General features: G+C 46.1%; 1 protein-coding gene across 1 annotated transcript in view; it reads right to left on the bottom strand.

Moving 5' to 3' along the window:
* CCDC150 (coiled-coil domain containing 150) overlaps nt 1–23,223 on the bottom strand; it is a 306,895-nt gene that overhangs the window by 197,434 nt on the left and 86,238 nt on the right. The window lies entirely within an intron of this gene.

Below are 23,223 nucleotides of genomic sequence, written 5' to 3'. Positions count from 1 at the left end.
CAGAGGAATCAGATCATTATCCTTTGTCCATTGCCTTAAATCCTCCAGTATGAGACCTGCAAAATGTTTCGCCTCTATATCCAATAGGGCGATTAATCTGTAGTTGTTGGGCATGGCTCGAGATCCGGCTTTGTGAATGGAGTGAATTATTGCACCCCTCCACGAGTCCGGGATTGTCGATGTCTTCAAGGTGTAATTAAAGAGATTTAATAGGACCGTGGACCAAAAAGGGATGTCTGATTTATATAGCCTTTGTGGCAGGCCATTCGGGCCTGGTGCTCCGTCTTGTCTTCCTTTTGTCACTGCTTTAACCACTCGTTCCTCCGTTAGTACAAGTACAGGATTGGGGCCCAAGGTTGTACTGTGGGCGGTGTTCAATGATACATCAGTACCATACCCGCATTCCCTCGGTGGTCTGGTGCAGTCATGATGTGTTGTGCCTGAAAGTGAGCTATTAGGTATGTTACCCATTCTGCTTCCTGGATGTTTGCTGAGCCCGAGTTTGTTAGGTTCAGGTTGGTGTGGTTGGCAAGGGACCAGAATTGCCTTGAGTTTTTTTGTTTGCTTTCCCACACCAGTTTTACCCAATATTGGTTTTCCTGAGCCTGGTTCTCTTGGGAGACTGCCCTCCTAAGTGCTTTTTGGGCATGATGATATGTGGCAAGGAGGGCACTGTTCCCTGGGAATTTTGAAGCCAACCTCAATGCAATTTTCCTTGCTCTCTTTAGTGGTTTTAAGACAGTAACTGTTGCAACCCCTGCTGATGGTGAGCAAATTGATCTCTGCATAGTCGCTGGGTATGATTTGATCAAATGAAGGCACAGCTGCGACCATTTCCATAACAGGTTGACATCTTTATCAAAGTTGTTTGTTATAAAGTCCCTGCTTGTTTTTAAAATACTCTGGCTGTTGGAGTCATTCCATTTGAGGCGCTTTAGATTTTCAGTATGAATACCCTTGTAGGTTGTAGGTGCCACTTTGTGGAGATCCTGGTTTGTGATGAAGGTGGTGACCTGCGGCCTATGATCGCTTTCAGGCCGTTGGTGGATGCAAAAACTGTTCAGATTAAACAGTAGATCAGAATTACAGATGGTGAAATCCAGATAAGACTTTTTTCTTCCGTTCGACCAGGTCCAGTTTGGCGGCGAGTCACTAGTTGACCTTCCGTTCACTACCAAGTAGCCTGCGTTGTAAAGTCTCATCACAGTGAGCTCACCTAATATATTTAGGGTTTGCTTCAGGGGTTTAGATTGAGTCACGGCCTCGATGATATTAGTAGGGCCCAGCCCTTCCATGTCTGCAGCATTCCCCTGAAAAAGATTTGTGTTGAAATCACCCGTAATGATGCGGTCCGAGTTGGGGTGTTCAGCGGCGATGTCGTCCATGATCTAGCACAGTCGGACCAGGTGGTCTTTTTGTGTACAGGTGCTGGGGTTGATGTACACATTAACGAGGAGGAGTGCGCACTGCCTCCTCCATGGATTGATTTTGACCCCTAGTAACCAATCTTCTTCAAAATGGAATTGGTTGAAGGCTCCTTTTAGGTTGTTTGAGATATATATGGACAGTCCGCCTTTGGAGTGGCCAAATCGGCTGTCCCCGAGTGCTGGTTTTCGAAATTCGATGTATCCTTCTATGGGGTGGTCCTCCGTTGCCCAGGTTTCCTGTAGAGCGATTGCTACGTGTTTACACAGGAAAGCCATGGTGTCATCATTTGAGATTTTTTGTTGGAGACCGCTGATGTTCCATGAACACAGTGAAAATGGAGGCCGCCCTTGGTTGTTGTCTCTTTTGTGCTGTGTGTCCGCCGCTGAGAGATGTTTCTTGGAGAGATTGTTTGTTTCTGTAAGCATTTCACCATCTAGCGGTCAGATTGAGTGAGTTGATGACAGGATTGCTGGCAGCCACTCCCAGCTGTAGTTAGATTCTGCATTGTCCCCGTCTTTCTCGGGCCCTGTTGATTCAACGTCGGACCCTGAGGAGTTTTTTAAGACCGAGTAGGGTCTCGTGGGTCCTATTTTGTTAGTTGTTGCCAGATAGCTGGGTGGAATCGATCTTGTTAGCAGGGAGGTGGGGTGCACTCTGATTCCCCAATTCCGCAGAATAAGCTTCTGTTCAAGAAAAGCTCCTACCCAACTGGCCGAGGAGAAAGTCACCACCGTGACCTCGGAGGGTTGGTTTCCTCGAGGGGAGAGAAATTCGATGGATTCTATGTTGTTCGTGGTCAGTCCGGCTAGTTCCGGGATTCCTTCTGCTAATTTTAACAGATTGGATCTGTTGAGAATATCGTGCCGCCCTTTAGATTTGTATTCGGGGATCAGAAGAATCTGGCGGCGCAGTGGGTCGTTGTTGGTTGACTCCGGAACGCTTGTGGGCTTAAAGTTGGAGTTTTCAGCTATCCTGTCTGGTTTGGTTTCGGATGACTGTTGTGACGGTCGTTGCGAAGCTCTCTTCAGATGTAAACTGTGATTGATCTGAGCTACAGGGTCATTCATTGCAGATGGTTTTGGAGTAATTGAGTCTTGCCCTTGAGTTTTCTTTTCCCAGGGAAGTAAGAGCCGTCGATGGCCTGGGTTTTTCTGGTGTCATCTTGGGCCCGGTTGTACTTGCCATATGTGGGCTCTCCCTGGTAATTTCTATGTGGGCACTGCCCTTTGTTGTTTCTGGGGTCATAGTTTGTTTGCTTTGATCCTGTAGGCTCTTCACCGATTCTTGGGTTGGTTTTTCCAAGGTGAATCCCTTGGGGATGGTCCTTTGCTCTACGGCATTATTTTTGACGGGGGATTTTTTGTTTTCGGGTTTTTTGAAGATTGGATAGAGGTCCTGATGGGCCAAATTGGGGTTTGCCCTAAGTTTGTTTCGGGCTTTGCGCTGACGCTTACGCTCTCTCTTATTGCGTGGTAGGACTGGCCCTGAAGGGGCTACCACTATTGATTCACTTTGAAAAGCGGGGCTGTTTGTTAGCACAGGCTCAGGTTGATCATGCCTAGTTATTTGGCCGGTTGGTGACGAAGAGGGGCCGTTTTCAGCCGTCGGGTTTGATTGTGGTTGCGTGCTCTGGGGATGACCGTTCTGCTTCGTTGGGCCGGAGGTTGACCCTATTATTGGCACCTCTCGTTCGTTTGTGTTTATGATCTGCTTGGCTGGGACCTCGGTGGGTTTTGAATGTACATGCTGTGTAGAGGGAGGGGATTTGATGAATACGTTTCCTCCCCTCAGCAGCTTTACTTCCCTTATAACAGTGGTTAAACATTCAGAGAAAGGGAGTCTATGATTGGGGAGCAGCAGCAAGTTGGTTGGGCAAGCTTCGCGGAGGCTTGCGCCCGTAAAATTAAAGAATTAAGTTTGTCTAATTTGCTGTCTATCCCAGATGTGAATAGTGCCAGGGTGTTTAATAGGTCAACCTGCACCTCCAGTTTTAGCGAGTGATAAATAAGTGCATTAACTGTTTGCTGCAGGGTCTGTAAAAGTTGTGGCCAAGCACTGGTCCCAGGATTTTCGTCAGCATTTTGTTTTTCATTAAGGGTCGGACTGGACCTTGGGGAACTTTGAGGCATCTTGAAAAAGAGGGACAGGTCCGTCATAAGCTGATCATTCTGGGCAGACAATATTGGCTGACTTTGCAGTGTAGCATTTGTGTGGCCAGATGGTGAGAATAACATGTACGGGGAACTCAAAGCAGGTGGTACTGTTGGTAGTGCTGCTATGGGGGTTATTGTTTGTGGGGTTGGAGATTGTTGAGTACTGTTGGAGATCTCGGGGTTAGCTTGCGCGTGGATTTGTGCTGTCGTTGTTTGATGAAGAGAGGCCACAGGAAAATTGATCGGGGTTGCTGCACAGGTTGCAGTGGGTTGAGGCGACATTGACGTTGATTGGACCTCTGTTGGGCACATAGTATTCACCGGCTGGGTTTGGGGAGTTTGATAAAGCCGGAGGTCCTCTGCTGGAGGCACTGAAGACTTGTCCGATGGAAGGTAGGCAAGTTGAGCGTTTTTATTGTTGTGGTCGATGTAGGTGGATCCAAAAAAGTAGACCTCTGGGGGCTCGATTGGCCTCGTGATTTCAGTTGCCCAGTGTTGCGCTGAAGCCAGATTAAACGACCCTGGTTGGGCCAGGGGAGTAATAGTAATAGTTGTGGTAGTTGTTGCCCCCGGGGATTGAGATTGTAGTTGTGACGATTCCCGGACTTTGATGACATTTTTTTAAAGAAGTCCCGTATGCTTGGGGGGTTTTGTGTTTTTTGACTCTGATTGGCGATTGCTGTGGCCTCTGCGGTGTCAGATCGTGTTGCTGTCCTTCTTTTGGGTGCTGTATACTTCCTCACTTTTCCTGATCTCATTATTTCACGAGGCCTAGTTGCGGGAGTGAAACTGCGGTGGCTGCAGCTGGCAAGTACACAGGCTGGGCTCCGGGCTCCTCCGCAGTGGATACACTCAACTCGCCTGGGTCCCAAAACTCCAGGCTGGGCTCCGGGCTCCACAGTCTGCACTCCTGCGCTGTGTTCTACGACAGCTCCGCACACCTGTGCTCCACCGCAGCTCCTGCTCCTCGCCTGCACTGTCGCCCCGCCTCCGAATCTCGACACCTCAGATTTTTCGCGGCTCACCCTGCGACCGGTCGCCTCCTATGGCTCCTACCGCGGCTCCTGGCTCCAGACGCCACCGGGAATCGTCCGCAGCTCCTGCCGCCGCCGGGCACCTCCCACGGCTCACACCGACACTTCTCTTCACTTTACCCGGCTCCTTCACTGGTCTCTCGCGGCTCCCGCCATCGCCGCCGCAGATCTCCTTGCTCCGCCGCAGACACGCTCTCCAGCCTCAGCCTCAGCAGCCCCAAATTGGCCCCCACCCCACGCAGCAGCGCGGAGGCGAGGGGAGCGGGGAGGGAGAAGCCGGTGTTAGGAGACTCTGCGACTGGAGAAAGCAAACCGGCAAACCGGGACCAAGCAGGCAGCAGCAGCCGGCAGCAGCCAGCCAGCCAAACAGCCAAGCGTCCTCAGGTGAGCTCAATTCGGGGACGGGATAGGTCTCATGACGTAATTTGCGGACTATTACCAAAAGGAATTTGGGTGTAGGAGATAAGATCCAGAGGATGTCCTATAAGCATGGGACCAAAGAGTATGGTTGTACTACAAGATCCCTCAAAAGGACCATCATTGCAGAATTTATTTCCGAAACTTCTAAAAAAGAAATCGGATATAATCCTAGTTTCCTGGTGTTGTGGTAGATTAGCAGGCTGGGCTTATTAGATGAAATCAGGGGAAAGCCTTGAGTTTTGAAAACTAAACCAGAACTTGCATTAAAAAGTGGTCTACTGCAGCAGTGGATGGCATCTCTGGCCATGATGGCATTTCTGGAGAATGGAGTCTCAAAGTACTTGGAATTCTAACACCCACAAATGTCTAGCAAGGAACCCAACACCTAAGTGCAGTATTTGTCCCTGTCACATCACACAGAGAAGCACTGTTCAAAACAGAAGTCGGCTCTCATCCTCCATCCCCTTCAGAGCCCCTATGACAGAAGGAGAAACCATAATGCGATCTAACTTTCCATACGAGAAAATCTCACCATTAGGGGTTGTAGAACAAGTTACTTTGGTAACAGTCTTTTTAGAGGATACTCTATCTAACCGCAGATTCCTCACCATGTGAATATTCCTCAGGCGTCAGACTGGATGCATAAAAACTTTAAGGTAGTACTCCTGCCTGCCAGTAAGTGGTGCCACGTGGCTCCAAAGCATCTTTGTTCCACTGCCAAAATAACGAAAAGAGGCGCATGTTAGTGTCATCCGTGCACGCTGACATCAGTTTCTTTAGACACCTTCAGACAGGTATCCAGAGCTTTACTCCTTTCAACTCTGAGATGTTCTTTCTCAAAATGTTGTTAAATTTTTCTCAGAGTGTAAGGGGAATGTCCCCTCCTAAAACGGCAGGTTTTAAACATCGGAGAGACTGTCGCAAAAAAATGTCTCTTGTGTCTGGGGTCAGAACATGACTCCAAAACCTGCAATTACTGTGCCCGGATGAACCCTGATGGTCCTGATATCGCCATGGCATTCCCTAACAGCTATGCTATGGTGAGGCAGGACAGAGACTCCGGAAAAGGGGGGGGCATTGCCATAATTTTCAAGTCGACTTACACCTGTAAGCTTGAAGCCTTTCCCTTGTCCGGTAGTGAAGCTGCTTTATTCAAACTAGCAATCAACCCTCAATTCACCCTGTCGGGCCTTTTGATCTATCGCCCTTCCGGCAATGCCCACTCCTGGGTATCTTCCTTTGCCGAAACCATAGCTCCCCTATTTCTTAAGGCAGCAAATTTCACCATCTTAGGTGATCTCAATTTGCATCTGGAAGATCCTCTTTGCACCACCAGTAAGCGCTTATCAGATCTGGAGGTTCTTAACCTCTCGTTGCGCAATTTCGGACCCACTCACTCTGCTGGATATCAGCTGGATCCCATTCTTTCCAATCTCCCATTTGATTGCTCCCAGACCGCCCGCCCGTTGGAGTGGTCCGACCATTACGCAGTCCACTTTTCTCTACCTTATACTAAGAACTTGGTAAAGCACGGCTGCGGTAAGGGAGAATTAATCCACCGGTGGGGTAAACTTGATATCACAAAGTTTAACCAGCATCTTTCGAACTCTTGTCCTGAGGATAGTGATGCTCCAGTTATGGAATTGAACACCGCAACATTACACTGGCTCACCAATGCTGTAACCACCCTCCTTCCTTTAACCCCGAAACATTCTAGGCCTTATCGCTCCCCGGCACCTTGGTTCTCTGCCGATCTGAAGGTCTTACGAACATATTGTAAGGCGCTTGAAAGGAAATGGAGGCACTCTTACTCGGTTTCCCAGAAGACTGCCTACAAAGAGGCTCTGAAGGAGTACCATTCACAATGCAAAATTGTGAGAGCTGCATACACCATGAGTACAGTGACGCAAGCGCAGAATTGCCCACGCACTCTCTTTTCCGTTGTAAAAAAATTGACAGGAGCGGATACTGTCCCGATTCCCCCAGCTATGGAGGAAGCTCAGTGCAACTCCATCGTGGAATTTTTTATTGCCAAGGTTGAGCGCATATACAACTCTATGAGCATTCCCTTGACAGTGAATGAACACCAACCGGGACAGGTCGCTGTAATCGAACAACCGCTCCCAGTGGTGAAGGTTACACACTGGCAACTGTTTGATGATACCTATTTCCTCTCCTGTTGAGCAGTGTAAGATCCGGCTCCCCCCGTGATCCTGTACCTGCGAAAATTCTAAAGTTATTAGATCTCGAACCCCGGCGGGTACTCATGAGACTTTTGAATGCATCTTTAACTCAGTCTCATGTGTTACAGGAGTGGAAGCATGCAATGGTTGTCCCTCTTCTAAAGAAGGCAGGAGCCGACGCGTCTAATCCTGCCAACTTTAGACCCATGTCCTTGCTGCCTGTTCTCTCTAAAGTGCTGGAAAGGCATGTCAACACTCAGTTAAACCACCTCGTGGAAAGCTCGGGATTCTTACACTCTTCCCAGTCTGGTATTCGTGTGCATCATTCCACCGAGACCGCGCTACTCGGGGTGACGGAGAGGTTGCGGCACAGTATCGATCGCGGGGAAACATCTGCACTCATCTTGCTGGATTTGAGTGTGGCGTTCAATACCGTGTCCCATTCCATTCTTCTGAACTCTCTCCGGTCCCTGGGAGTAGATGGTCCTGCGCTGGCCTGGATTGCCTCCTTTTTAAGTGAGCGCACTTTCCAGGTTTTTTCTATGAAAGCCGCATCAGCCACCTGTGTGTCAGCGCACGTGTTCCCCAGGGGTCTATACTTAGCCCCTTATTTTTTAACATCTACATTAGACCCCTGGCTACCATCGTGGAGGACGCCGGGCTGACTATTTTTTCATACGCCAACGACACCCAAATTGTCTTCTCCCTTTCCAGCAGCGAGTGCAACAGTGTATCGATCCTGAAGACCGGATTGTCACGGGTAGCCGAGTGGATGCAGAGGCATCTCCTTAAGCTAAACGGTGACAAGACCGGGATTGTCATTTTGGGGAAGCATAAAGATCTCTGGGGACCGCAACACTGGCCCAGTGACATGGGACCCCTCCCCCAGCCAGCCACTGTGGTCCGCAACCTCGGATTTCTCATAGACGACAAACTCTCCATGAGGCAGCAGGCCACCAGGGTGGCCGCCATCTGTTTCACCACCTTGAGATGGCTCCAGAAAATCCTATGGATGCTGCCACTTGCTACCAGGAGAACCGTCGTCCAGGCGTTAGTAACTTCTCGCCTGGACTACGGAAATGTCCTCTATCTTGGTGCCGACGCTGCTACCATTAACAAACTCCAGGTTGTACAAAACTCGTCGGCACGACTCCTATGTAACATCCCGAGGAGATCATCGACCTCACAGGCTCTTCGCGACCTACACTGGCTTAGAGTCCCTAGTCGCATTAAATTTAAAGCCCTGTGTTATCTTTTCAAAATTAAACAGGGCTTGGCCCCGAAATACTTACAGAGTCTTGTTCAACCCTACAAGCCTTCTCGCACACTAAGATCCTCTGCCAACTGTGATTTTGTTGTTCCAAGATTCAAACTTGTAAAGATGGGGGTCGGTCCTTCTCCCATTTAGGCCCCAAATTCTGGAACGCACTGCCCATTGCTCTGAAATCAGAGACCGATCTGTTTTGTTTCCGGAAAAAATTGAAAACTTTACTTTTTCAATAAATCACATCTCCTGCTCTAGTTGGTCCGTGCTACTACTGTTGTGTCCTCATTTTCTTCTTTAGTCTATCCCTGGCGCCGGGAAACCCACTGCGGGTAGCTGTTGCGCATTATAAATTTAAATAAATAAATAACCCAAACACCATACAAGATAGTGAAAATCTACGTCCCAAAACACCGCAAGACACCATATTGTTCCCAGTCTAAGTCGATAGCAAGGTCCCTGTCTTGAAATCGTTCCTTTCAGATCTTTGTTGCAGTCGAAGTCTTCGAGTAACTCACAAGTAGAAGCACAAGAAGTCTAAGAGGGAATTGGGCTCTTCCTGCCATTCTCAATCTCCAGAGAAGGCGCGAGGGCATCAATGTGATTCACTGTCTTGCTCCCGATCTCCATAGGAGCAGATTCAGATTCTGGTGCCAATGCAACCCACATTTCCAAGTCCGTCAGCGATGTTGCAGCAAATCAAGGCCTTTAGGGAGATTATGCTGCACATTTTAGGAATGCTTTGGGGTCCCTCTGGCACGCTTCTGGGCCCCCAGGGCCTCTAGTTGGGCTACCATTGGCAGGTTTCCCCTCTGCACAGTCTGTGCCCCTCAAACCTACTTTAGTTCTTCACCTGCTTCAGTGCCAATTTCAGTACCTGTGGCACAATCTGCACCCATTCATTCGACATTAACGTTTTGCCGGTGGTGGATCCACAACCTATTGTGCTTTACGACTGCGATCCAAACATGTCTCAACCTTGGCCAGGACTGCACCCAGATTCCATTGTGGTGCCCCCACAGTGCAATCCTCCTGGCTTCGACAAACCGCCTGTACAGCGCAGTCGTGCAGACACTACACCAGATGTTCCACCAAACCACCATTAGAGCCAGCAGCAAATGCAGGAAGCACTTCTGGGCTCTGATATGAGAGGTAGAGTTCTGAAGCTTGTATTCTTAGAACTTTGAAATTGAGAATTTGAACCATTGATGTCCTATTGAGATGGAGAAATTGTTGCAGTGGCCATATGGCTCTTCAAATAGTCGGATGACTTGTCCTGATGAGGCCCTATGAATACCCTTGGGCCAATACGCCGACAAAAGGGTCATTTGGTTTATAATGATTATAGTCTATAGGAAATACCTGTGAAACAGTGAGATGCTTCAATATACATTAATACAGAGACTAGGGATTGATATCAGAGTTAGTTTTATCTGTATATAAGTCACTTTTGCACCTTGTTTATGCTCTGCATCATCTACACTATTGTTACAAAGATGTTGACTGTGCTATGCACCTACATGACAAAGGAGAAGATTGTAAATAAGAGAATGCATAGAATCAATTTCTAATGACGAAGGATGTACTGTATTAATTACTATTATATGTGGATATTTTCATTGAGTGGTATATGAAAGTCTTAATTAAATTGGGTTAAAGTTGATTTATGCAAAACAGTTTCGCTAAAAAGGAGTCCAAAGGGACCAGTGTTTCCTGGAATATATGTACCCAGGTCTTTTGGGCATATTGGGTTGGTCTTTGTCCTGGATATCTGTCCGGCTGTTACATGGACATCAGTGCACACTTTCGAGAAGCACTAAGGTCTTGAAAGACAAATCCATATATTTTGTCTTACCCTAGGGGGATATGCACAAGGTGAGGAATCTGCAGTTAGAAGTATTCATCAGAAATATTAGTATCCTCCCAGTCAGAGACCTGGATAATGCATTTCTTCCAGAGACATACATCCTAAAAAGAGCATGAAGTCTTTGAGAAAAAGGCATAAAATGTTAATATTTGTAGATTTTCAAGATAATTTCAAGGTGGCAATTGTATCTTTAGCTGCTATGTCTCCAGTTGGAAACACCCACATCTGACAAAACTATGATCAGGCTTTCAGAAAGTGTTAATTTAATTTAATTTAATTGCGGGTTTATATAGCGCTAGGAATCGACTCCCGGAGGAGTATCTCCACGCTTCGACCGCTGGGGAACCCGTCCTGGCTCACCCTGAGAGATGGTCCCTGATGGGTATCTCTAAGGTGCGACCAAGCATCCCCGGCGGTCTGGGGGGCCGTTGTGAAGATGAGGCAAGCTGATGCCCAGAGTTGCCGAGTGTGGTTTCTGACTAGAGTAGGCACCGAGGCGAGAATTATCGAGTCCGCTGACCCTGGTCCATGACCCTGCCGCGTCGGGAATCGAACCCTGGTCCCTGGCCGTTCTCTGCTTATGGGTCTGCCGCCTCTAACCAGTGAGCCACACTTCTCCACATTTGAGAACCCTGGGTCTGTCCTATAAAAGGCAAGGTACATATGTTCAAAAGAAAGTGCCTGCCTGTTTTTTGCTTATTATTCTATTATAGTTAAGAGTGCATAGTTTCAAAAAAGAATTACAAATGATTTCCCAAAAAGAAGATTCAGGTGAAAAGTTAAATGTTTGGATACAGGAGACTAGAACCACACCAAGGCCACACTGGGGGGCGGGATCTAGAACAGAAAGGTTTGGTGGGTAAGGGAACCATTAACGTTTGATAGCTTCATCGCTCGAATCGACGGCTCACCTCACTGATTTATTTAAGCAGCAAGACTGGGCCTCATTCAGAGTTTTTACACTGCGCATATGTTAAAGGCTGACCGGAAATACCGCTTCTGATTTGCACCTGCAATATCAATCAGGTCCAACCAGAGGGGGGATTGTGCAGGCAAAACTTTGCAGCAGCAGATATACCATGTGAAAAATGTGTTGTATACCCATTTTTGCACGATATGGTTTAGCACAAAAGTTATAAATGGGAACAAAAACATCTGATAAGTAAAGAGACCTTCAGTGTTTGACGTCTTCACTCATATATTCTGATTTACCTCTCCATTATAATTAGGGCTCTGGTTTTATGGTATTTTTTGTAACTTTTCCAGCTGTATTTATTCATATTTTGTTTTTTACATTCTTATCAATATTTTTCCATGTTTATTTGGTGTTTTGTAAATGAGTGACAGAAAAAAATAGTATATTTCCACAATTAATTAATAAGCGTGTCCTCGTACTTTGATGTCTTAAGCAGCCAACTATAACATAAAACAGAACACCCACAGGTAAAATATTCGAATTATACTATAAATGGCGACATATGGCTTTATTTAAGAAAACCGCATCCTGTTTTTTAACTCTCCATTCTGCCTTTCTGGTCAGCCGTTGACCTGGAATTTGTAAAAAGTCAGCATGAAGTTATCGTGTCCAGGACAAGGGCACTAGGACCCTGGGACAGCGCAAGGGCGAGGGGACACCGGACACCACATCCGGTCAAGGGGTGGAGGGGAACGGCACTCTGATGCTAGACCTCGAGGCAGGAGGTCATGACTCAAGCATGATGTAAACCAACGAATAAAAGAATACCTGTAAGATGCACATCGTGTCCTGTGTGAGTTCCTGGGTGTTAGGACATGACAACTGGCGACGAAGAGTGGGATGCGGTATCCAACGCAAGAAGAGGTAGAGGCGAGGCATCATCAGGAGGCCAGCAGCGACGTGGAAAAGATCGTGATTTCAAACAAGGAGCCCACCCTGGATCACAGTGCAGCGAAGAAGAAGAAGGAAGTGCTGAAAGAAGACGTGCAGCGACGTGGGAGCCCACCCCAAGCGCTGCAGAAAGAGGACCAAGTGAAGCGGTAAGCGCCGAGGCAAAGCGCGAAGACTTGAAAGAATCGGCGGGAGCTTTCGCGAGAGTCTCGGCGGCCATCTTAGAAACAGGCGTGAGAGCCAATAGGAACAGAGAACAGACGGGCGGCCATTTTAAAGCCAGGCAGAGTCCCGATTGGATAGGAAACAACGCGAGAACAACGGCGGCCATTTGTAAGTCAGGCGCGGGAGCCAATAGGAAGCGAGGAACAGCGCGGCTGCCATTTTGAGGCCAGGCAAAGCGCGAGAAAGGAAGAAAAGTGCAAAAGAAGTGTCAAAAAGGGTAATTTAAAGTCAAGTTAAAGGGAAATAAGTAACAGAAGTGACATAAAAGGACAAAAAGGAAGAAAAAAAGGATGAGGACATCAGAGCAAGAGGTCGGGGAAAATGCAGGCCAGCGAATGCATGCAAGTCTATAATAAAAGTCAAGTGCCAGAAAAGGCACACCTAAAAAAGAGAAATAAAGTGAAAAGAAGAAGACAAAGAAATAAAAGAAAGAGACAAAGAAATAATACAAGTGCATACAAGGAAAAAGAAGGATAAAAAAAAATTTTTAAAAAAAAGGCAAAAGAGCAATAAGACAAAGGAAGATTATGGTGCAATAAGAAAAGAGATTACGAGAGAATAACAAAAGGACAAATAGAGAAAGAGAAAGAAGGAAAGAATATATACACATATAAGAAAGAAGAACAAGAGAGTGGAAGAAGCCAGAGAAGGCTAAATAAAAGACAGAAAAGAGACACAACAAGGACAAGAAAAGAAAAGGAAAGAAAGCAGAACAACAAAGAGAAAGAAAAGGACAAAGAAAGAGCAAAGGAGAAGTTACAAGGCAGTAAAGAAAAGAAGAAAGAAGAAAGAGGAGTAAAATAACGAGGAAAGAAGGGACCAAAGAAAAAAGGAAAAAGAAAAGGAGAGCCTAGAAAAGGCTAAAATAAAAGGAGAATAACAGAAGAAGAAGAAAAAAAGGACACAAAAGGGACACAAGAGAAAAGGACAAGGAGAGCCTAGAAAAGGCTAAAAGAAAAGGAGAATAACAGAAGAAGAAGAAGAAAAAAAAGGACACAAAAGGGACACAAGAGAAAAGGACAAGGAGAGCCTAGAAAAGGCTAAAAGGACAAGGAGAGCCTAGAAAGGGCTAAAAGGACAAGGAGAGCCTAGAAAAGGCTAAAAGGACAAGGAGAATAACAGAAGAAGAAAAAAAAAGGGACACAAAAGGGACACAAGAGAAAAGGACAAGGAGAGCCTAGAAAAGGCTAAAAGGACAAGGAGAGCCTAGAAAAGGCTAAAAGAAAAGGAGAATAACAGAAGAAGAAGAAGAAAAAAAAAAAGGACACAAAAGGGACACAAGAGAAAAGGACAAGGAGAGCCTAGAAAAGGCTAAAAGGACAAGGAGAATAACAGAAGAAGAAGAAGAAAAAAAAGGACACAAAAGGGACACAAGAGAAAAGGACAAGGAGAGTCTAGAAAAGGCTAAAAGGACAAGGAGAGCCTAGGAAAAAAAGGGGTAAAAAGGAGCAACACGAAAAGACATACCGCAGGAGAAAGAGCAGCAAAAAAAAAAAAGAAAGGACAAAGACATGCAATGAGCAGAGCGGACAAGCGACACCAAGGAAATAAAGGCAAGAGGCACCTCAGGGCCAGGACTAAAGGTGTTGAGTATAGGGCCAGGACCAAAGGTGTTGAACATAGATGACAAGACAACAAGTTCTCCAAAAAGTCACTGGCGGTGACGAAAGTGAAAGGATCGATGATAACGGCTACCCACGAACAACAACGAATAACAAGAAACAGATAGCATTTCAAGGACAAAGAAGGCGGAGGAAGAAGAAATGGCAGCGACAACGGCAGCCACATGGACGGTGGAAGACAGAGGATAAGGAAGCGATGGAGACACTAGATTCATGAAGAAATGTAGAATGACAAGTACTCTCTCTCTCTCTCTCTCTCTCTCTCTCCCTCTCTCTCTCCCTCTCCCTCTCTCTCTCTCTCTCGCTTTCTTTCTTTCTTTCGTTTTTGCAACAAGGGGGGAGATATCGTGTCCAGGACAAGGGCACTAGGACCCTGGGACAGCGCAAGGGCGAGGGGACACCGGACACCACATCCGGTCAAGGGGTGGAGGGGAACGGCACTCTGATGCTAGACCTCGAGGCAGGAGGTCATGACTCAAGCAGGATGTAAACCAACGAATAAAAGAATACCTGTAAGATGCACATCGTGTCCTGTGTGAGTTCCTGGGTGTTAGGACATGACAGAAGTCACTCAAAAGAAGCCCAATTTAAAAAATAAATGCAGACGGTAAACACATTGTTTTCCGCCTGTATTTATCTGAAAAAAACGAGTAACAACGGAAAACTTATTATAACCAGTACAAAATAGTTCCATCCAGATCCGGTACACAATTCTCTTAAAATGGGATATTTCTTTTTGTTTCTGGCTAGGAAAGACGTGGACTAATATTATTGCAAAGATTCAAAAACAAATAAAAAGACAGATAGTGGGAGGGAGAGAGAGAACGAACGAGAGAGAGAGAACGAACGAGAGAGAGAGAGAGAGAGAGAGAGAGAGAGAGAGAGAGAGAGAGAGAGAGAGAGAGAAAGAAAGAAAAAGTGGCGGAAGAAAGCGAGAGTTAGCAGCTGACGCAGAAAAGGGTGTTTACAAAGGTGGTGATGTAATGAAACAAAAGGCATTTAAATATACGATATAGAATTTAGGACAAAAAGTGAGCTTCTGCGGTACTTAGCTGTTCTGGGCGCAGCGACAAAGCTCTCCTCCGCGGGACTGAGTCGCCGTACAAAGTGTCAACCTGCCACGCATTGTGAGGCGCACTCAACATTCTACCGTGTGATGCTAGGGTCCACGCATTAATGGGCGCGCGCGCTCCACATTCTACATGCTACCGTGTGATGCTGGGGTTTAACAATTAAAGGGGAATCGTATAATCCGTCCTGCATTGAACACCAGCATTTCGTCATTTCACAATCGTCTATTAACAAGTACATGTGCAGACCATCAAAAATATTTTTATATTTAATCGTTTTTTGGGGGGGGGGGGGGGGGGGTAAACACTTAATTCCCTGAAACTAGGCTCACAAGCTATGCTACAGTACTTTAAATGGTAGTGTCGGCACACCTTTCTAAACGCAGTGCCTGCTTGCCCTTATTCCCTCATGGCTCTAGGGCTGTGGGAGTCTTTTATGTCGAATATCGCATAACAACACAATAACACGTTAAGGAAGGATTCCATTCCCCTTACCAGCAGCTGCAGATGTTACTTAATTCCTCGGAGCTGAGTGTTGCAGAGAACCGAGATGAAAGAAGTAGAGTTTACACAAGAAAGTAAGAGGGAGATTATTCAACGCCTCATACAGCTGTTTAACTGACTCTCCAAGACGGGTGAGGCCAGAACATTGTTGGAGAGGAATAATCCAAGAAAAGGAAAGGATGAGGAGGGGTGAGACCTCCAAGTCCAGGATGGTTCACCCTCAGGCCTGTGAGATCCTTTCATCCATCCTGTGACAGCCTGCTGCCAAGATAATCTACTGTTCCTGTGAGATAATGGTCTGAACATTCACCGGGGTGTGCAGCAGGTGCAGTGCACTGGGGCCTAGTGGTGTGAGGGCCCCACTACCTTCCAATCGCATTTATGTATACTGTCCAACCACGGAAGAGGAGTCAATTTTTTTCCTTGTAGTAGAGACCAGGGCATCATTACCCTGCCACCTATTATGTCCCAAATGAGATTGATACCATTACCCACTCCCTATCCGGGGTAACCAACTTATAGTGAGGACTTGTGAACTTGGGTTCACAACCGCGTCTTTTTTTCAGTTAACACTTGGGCCCAGATGTAGGTAAATCTGATTTACCGACTCTAGAATACCGAATTTTACCGATTCGGTATTCTAGAGTCGGTAAATCAGATGTAGGTAAAAAAAAAAAATCGGTAATTTTTACCGAATCTGTATGATTCGGTAATTACCGAATCGGTATTTACCGATTCGGTAATTGCCATTGATTCCTATGGGCCTACAGGCCCATAGGATTCAATGTAAAAAATTACCGAATCGGTAAATACCGATTCGGTAAAATTACCGATTTTGCAAGGGGAACAGGGTGTCACTTTGGCACCCTGTTGCACTTCTGATTACAGATGTGCATGTACACAGGAATTCGTTATTTACCATGCAATTGTATTACATGGTAAATAACGAATCGGTAATGGCCTGTGTCACCTACATCTGGATTTACCGATTCGGTAAATTTACCGATTCGGTATTTTACAGAATCGGTAAATTTACCGAATCGGTAAATATACCGATTCTGTAAATTTGATGGCCCCTACATCTCCATTTGCAAATACCGGTCGGTAACGGCCGAAATCGGACGTTACCGACCGGTATTTGCCGACCTACATCTGGCCCCAAGTTCTCTAAGACCAGGGCGCTAGAATCCAGCATTGCAGCTAGTAGAGGTAGATTTTGAACTACTTTGCTATTTTTTATTTTCATATTTAGCAACTTACATACTCTTATTGAACTTTTCCCGGACATCTGCTTGAAGATGTACGACTGGATTTAGATTAATTGTGACCACCATTCAAGCCACACCAGTCTTCAGTCTGACAACAGACACTTGAAATATTTAGGGGGAACAGAGGGGTGGCCCCAGAACTGGTGGTTCACTCAAAATTTCACCCATCTCCCAGATGGTTGATTTTCTTCTCATAAAATTTCAAAGCCAGTTTTATAATAAATAGTTTTTTTTTTATATGTCTTCAGATTCAAAATTCATCCAATGAGCACTATTTTTTTTATAACAAAATCTTTAATTAGGTGTAATCCAGTTCAATTTAACAGTAATTCACATGTGCTGGAGAATGGTCCTGTCCATTATCATTAATCTCGAATGAGAACTGTTGGAAAATGGCCCTCTCTGGAGGGTCACCCCAAACTTTTTGCGGATTCTTTTGTTTGCTGCAGGACTCTGAGCACTTTACCACTGCTAATCAGTGCTAAAGTAAATGTGCTCTCTTCTCTATACATAGTATAAACGGTTGACACCTGTTTGACATAGTTAATTTACTTTTAAGTTCCTTGTAATGAGGTATACCATATTCCCAGGGCCTGTAAATTAAATGCCACTAGAAGGCCTGCGGCACTGATTGTGTCACCCTCACAAGTAGCCCTGTAAACCTGTCTCGGGTCTGCCACTGCAGAGGAGAATTGTGCAGTGTTACTGCCCATTCGACCTGGCCTTTAAAAGTACTTGCCAAGCCTCTAACTCCCCTTTTATTACATATAAGTCACCCATAAGGTAGGCCCTTAGTAACCCTAAAGGTAGGGTGCCATGTAAGTAAAAAGGAAGGACATGTGCGTTTTATCTTTACATGTCCTGGCAATGACAACCCCACCCCCAAATGTGTTTCTCTACTGTGAGGACTACTCCTCCCATAGGCTACCATTGGGAATTCCTTAATACACTGTTAAGCTGTAATTCCTGATCAGACAGGAGTAGCCTTTTCTAGTTTCATATCTTTGGAATTTTAATGATCAATCCTCCTCACTGATAAAGGATTTAACATTACTGTTTTAGAAATGTCACCTTTAGTAAGTGAAAATTTCTCTGAACTTACTGCTCTGAGTGCCTTACAGCCTTTCTCCAATACACATCTGGGAAGGGCGACAGTTACACCTGGTTCATTCCTTCTACGCAGCCACAACACAAGAAGGAAAGGTGTGTCTGAGTAGTCCTCTACATACATCTGCATTCTGTTGGCCGTGCCTGGGCAGAATGGAAGGGAGGGGATAACACTTCACTTGAATAGGCTGTGACCTGTCCCCACACAAAGGGCTGATTACCCCCCAAAGACAGTCTGGCAGATAGGACTGGGCTGAAAGGGATACTTGTGCACTTCAGAGAGCTGCTTTGAAAGACACTAGCACATCAAAGGCACTTTTGGGTAGGAGTACTGGGTCTGCGACCCCCTAAAAATCAGATACTACTGCACTTGTAACTGAAGCTCTGCCAGAAGAACTGGTGTGCTGCTAAAAGGATTCAATTGGACTGCTGATCTGGAAGGCCTGCTTTTCTGTTTGTTGTCCTGCTGCCTGTTGCTCTCCGACTCTGCTGAAGGAGAGCTGGACTCTGCCTTCACTCCAAGTGATCTGGAAGGGCTTGTTGGCTTGCCTCCTGTTGATTGAGACTCAGGGATTTTAAAGGCTCTATCCCTACTCCTATGCCTGGCTCACTGGAAGTGGCCAGATACTAGCAACAAGGATTTCGTCGCATCTACTGTCTGTGTGTAGCAGAACCAGTGCATCAACCTGGTTGTAAGAGTAAAATTGGTGCATTGTCTCGGAATCAGCGATTTGACTACAGGGATCCACGCATCAGACAGCGTATCACTGCAGCTGCAGCTTGGTGAGATCGACGCGTCCCCTCAGGAGCGTGGGAGAATCCAGCACATCGCTTGACACCTCTCGACTGTGGCACCAGTCTTCGGTACTGATGTATCGACTTGCGTGAAGACGATCGACGCATATTGCACCTGCGGGCCTCGACATCTACGCAACTGGCTGTTTGCGTCCAGGAAAGGTACTTTGTTGACAGGGGCCTGCGTGGGTCTTGTAGCTGGCTGGTGCTCCATCATGGTTGGCCCAAACTTTGACTTTGCCCTAGACCAGCGTGACCTAATGTAACATGTTCCTTTTTTAAGCACTACTTGTTTCTAAGCACTTTATGATTTTTGTCCTCCTGGTCTTGTTTTGTTAAGAATATAATAATCTATTTTTCTAAACCCATGTGGAGTCTTTTTGCGGTATACTCATTGTGTTACTGTGTGTGTGTTAATGTGTGTGTGTTACGGTGTGTGTGTTACGGTGTGTGTGTGTGTTGCTCTGTGTGTGTTGCATATATAGTTTACACATTCCCTCTTTAGAGAAGCCTGACTGCTCTGTGCCAAGCTACCAGAGGGTGAGCACAGGTTATCTTTTAGTGTGTATCTAGGTTACCCGAACTAGAGTGGTGGTTCCTGCCTGGCCTGGTTACACACCCCAGCCAACCAGGAATCCAATTTCTAACAAGAACCCTATAATTGAATGAGCAGAAGGCGTATCATGGGCATTGCTGATACATTGAGTAGAATTAAACCTAATGAAGATATTTTGAAGTTAAAAAAAGTGCACATTAGTTGAACAGACAAGCCCGGAGGATGCAACAGTCAGTCACGGAACACATACTGGCTGTTGGCTCGTATGCAAAGCAGGATTGAATTTTGGGAAAGTGATTTATCTTGGTTGAAAGAAATTCAATAAAAGAAATGCATTAATTCTTAACTTGGACACGTGTTGCCTTGATCTTTGAAACTGTGATACAACAATCTCCTGCGTTCACTCAGATTTCTAATATACACACACACAAACTAATTCTGCACAAACTCCATTTTCTTTGGGGTTGAAAACCCCAGACCTCTGAGAAGAACATCATTGGTGTACTTCTCAGGGTCAGCCTCTCTCAGGCACTGAAGTGAAATCCCAGAGGAAGCTAAGTCAACCTTGAGGAGTGTCAGCCTTGGAAAAGTTTCCCACAGCCTATTGGACTGTGTGAAGGCGATCATAGAATGCATATGGCAGAGCAAGACAAGGTCAAAAGAAAGAATTTTCCGAACTGGTAGTTATAAAATGAAAGATAAATGTGCCACTTTTAGGTAAAGAAGGGGCCAGTAGTTAAGGCAAAGGAGTTGTGGCTCTGGAACTCGGGATGTGGTAGGTGCTGCAGCTATCAAACAAAACTTGATAGAGTTTAGAGAGAGAATGAACAATGAAGGAGCCCTTCAAGTGTTTGCCTTTGGAAGCACAACAAATGCCCCAACCAGAAAAACTGTCAAATATCTCCTATGCCTTTAGTGAGGTGATGTTATTGGCCAGCACCCTGGCATAAAGGTATTTTATTTATTTATAGCATTTGTTAAGCGCTACTGTTACCCGTAGGTGTCCTGGTGCTACGTGAAATCTACCCAAGGCTCAGAGCAAAGGTCAAATTAGTCTGTAAACAGCCAGGTTCTTAAAGCTTTGTGAAAAGCCAATAGGCTGGTCATACCTCTGAGGTGTAATGGAAGATTTTTCCAAGCTTTGGCTGCATTCACTACAAAGCTTCTTCCACCCCATGAGGCCTTTTTTGCAAAAGGCACATAGACCTGCTTATCATCAGATGAGTGCAGTGATCTGATTGGACTATACCAATACAGCCGCTCTTTTAAATAAGCCGACCTTGTCCCATGAAGCACCTTGTGAACCAGACACAAAGCTTTAAACTGGGTACGCTTCCTAACTGGCAGCCAATGAAGCATCCGTATCTTCTTAGAGATTGATGCGTATTTTGGAATACCTGACAGCAGTCTAGCAGCAGCATTCTGCAGGAGTTGCAACTTCTTGATTTTTCCTTCCTGGATATTAAAATGGAGACTATTACAGTAATCCATCCTAGACATGGTAAGTGCTGTGACGACTGTTTGGCGACACTCTATAGGCAAGAGTGGCAGAATTTTCTTGCAAGACCTTTGTGATCTTCGCCAGGAACTTGGTGGAAAGAGTTGGTGAAGAGTAACATGTGGAGTAATGACTCAGAGTAAGGCCCCCTCCTGAGAGATTTTAAGTGGATAGAAAGCGTACCCATCCACTTAGGGAGGAGGGAGCATGTGACATCACATTCCCAGATCAGTTGACTGGGGGTGAGTGTTTGATTTGCTCAAACGCTCCGTCCATCATCCCCTTTTGTATCGCTTTGTTCGCCCTAAGTGTGGCAGGGTATGCTCAGACGTGAGTCCCTTGCTCACTTGGCCACTGGATTCAAGATAGCCTGGCTGATGAGGATTATGGATCCGAAACCGGTCCCAAGATGCTTGTTTCCGGTCCATGGAAGACATGGCTTGGCAGTTCGGACTGGACTGTTCCCAGGAGGCAGAGGGTCAGACTGATTTGCATATAGCCATGTCTGAAATGGGGTGGCTGAGTGGGCTGAAGAATGGTGATGGATTAAACCCAGATCAGTTGACTGAGGGTGAGTGTTTTATTTGCTCAAACGCTCCGTCCATCATCCCCTTTTGTATCGCTTTGTTCGCCCTAAGTGTGGCAGGGTATGCTCAGACTTGAGTCCCTTGCTCACTTGGCCACTGGATTCAAGATAGCCTGGCTGATGAGGATTATGGATCCGAAACCGGTCCCAGGATGCTTGTTTCCGGTCCATGGAAGACATGGCTTGGCAGTTCGGGCTGGACTGTTCCCAGGAGGCAGAGGGTCAGACTGATTTGCATATAGCCATGTCTGAAATGGGGTGGCTGAGTGGGCTAAAGAATGGTGATGGATTAAACCCAGATCAGTTGACTGGGGGTGAGTGTTTGATTTGCTCAAACGCTCCGTCCATCATCCCCTTTTGTATCGCTTTGTTCGCCCTAAGTGTGGCAGGGTATGCTCAGACGTGAGTCCCTTGCTCACTTGGCCACTGGATTCAAGATAGCCTGGCTGATGAGGATTATGGATCCGAAACCGGTCCCAGGATGCTTGTTTCCGGTCCATGGAAGACATGGCTTGGCAGTTCGGGCTGGACTGTTCCCAGGAGGCAGGGGGTCTGATTTGCATATAGCCATGTCTGAAATGGGGTGGCTGAGTGGGCTAAAGAATGGTGATGGATTAAACCCAGATCAGTTGACTGGGGGTGAGTGTTTGATTTGCTCAAATGCTCCGTCCATCATCCCCTTTTGTATCGCATCACATTCCCTTCCCCACAGTACGCTGGGATCTCTGGGGGGCAGGGTAGGATTTAGCATGTGCAAAATGGTCACCTCCAGAAGGGCTCTAGAGATCCCTGCAGCAGTCCCCCTACGATATAGGGCCAACACATCCAAAGAGAAGTGCGCTTAATCTTGCCCCCTCACCTTCCTCCTACTTCTTCCAAAATTGCGATACATAATCAACTGAAGAGGACGAGTGGGAGAAGGCACCATCTTTGGTTTTGCTCAGGGCGTTCTCTGCTCGGGCGGCAGCAGGGTACGAGCTACTTACCGGAAGGAGGGTTGGGCAGGGGGGTGGTTGACCATTTTGCTTGGCGGTCTAAGAACATAACTGGTCTGCTCTCATGTGCTCTACACCGTGGATAGGGCGTGAGATTCATGTACACAGTTCTGACAGCAAAGTTAGTCAGACCAGTACCATTTCATTGCAAAACAATTCTTGGTTCATAACGATTTAATTCCAAATTGCATTTAATCTGCAGAAAAAGTTTAACGTGCCAGAATTTTACTCAAGACTAGTATTCTGATTGAAGTCCTATTTACTGTAAAAGATACAAATCGACGAAAAGGTTAACACTGCATATGAGGCAATAATAGGTAGCTATATATTACATGTTCTCAAGAATCTAAATATATTTCCAAAACCTAGGAACCCACTTGCACTTTCATTTTCTCAGCAAGTGACCCCACAATTAATGTAGTTTGATGCAAATCAAAAACTCTGTTTTATTGCATTTAGTCTCCCCAATTCTTCCTGACAGGGCTCGCACCAACACATATTAGTCATGCATTGCGGAAGAATACAACATTGTAGGTCTATTGGTCCACACAGAAGCCATAATGTGCTGTGAAGGGCACTGTGATAATTATGAACAGTAATACCGAAAGCTTATAGTGCTGCTCTGCACAAGGCACATTTCTACATAGAGACCACCTGCCTGCACAACAGATGGCATAGTTCTAACTAGGGTCATCTCCAAGGTTACATCAAGATTTGCACATTGATACAGGCGGCTTACAGTACTTCAATGTACTGTAAGCCGTGACCTATGAGCACCAGT

This window comes from Lissotriton helveticus, chromosome 11 (assembly GCF_964261635.1).
Source record: "Lissotriton helveticus chromosome 11, aLisHel1.1, whole genome shotgun sequence".
Lineage (NCBI taxonomy): Eukaryota > Metazoa > Chordata > Amphibia > Caudata > Salamandridae > Lissotriton > Lissotriton helveticus.
The sequence above is the reverse complement of the archived record's forward strand: the minus strand, read 5'-3'. Positions and strand labels throughout refer to the sequence as shown.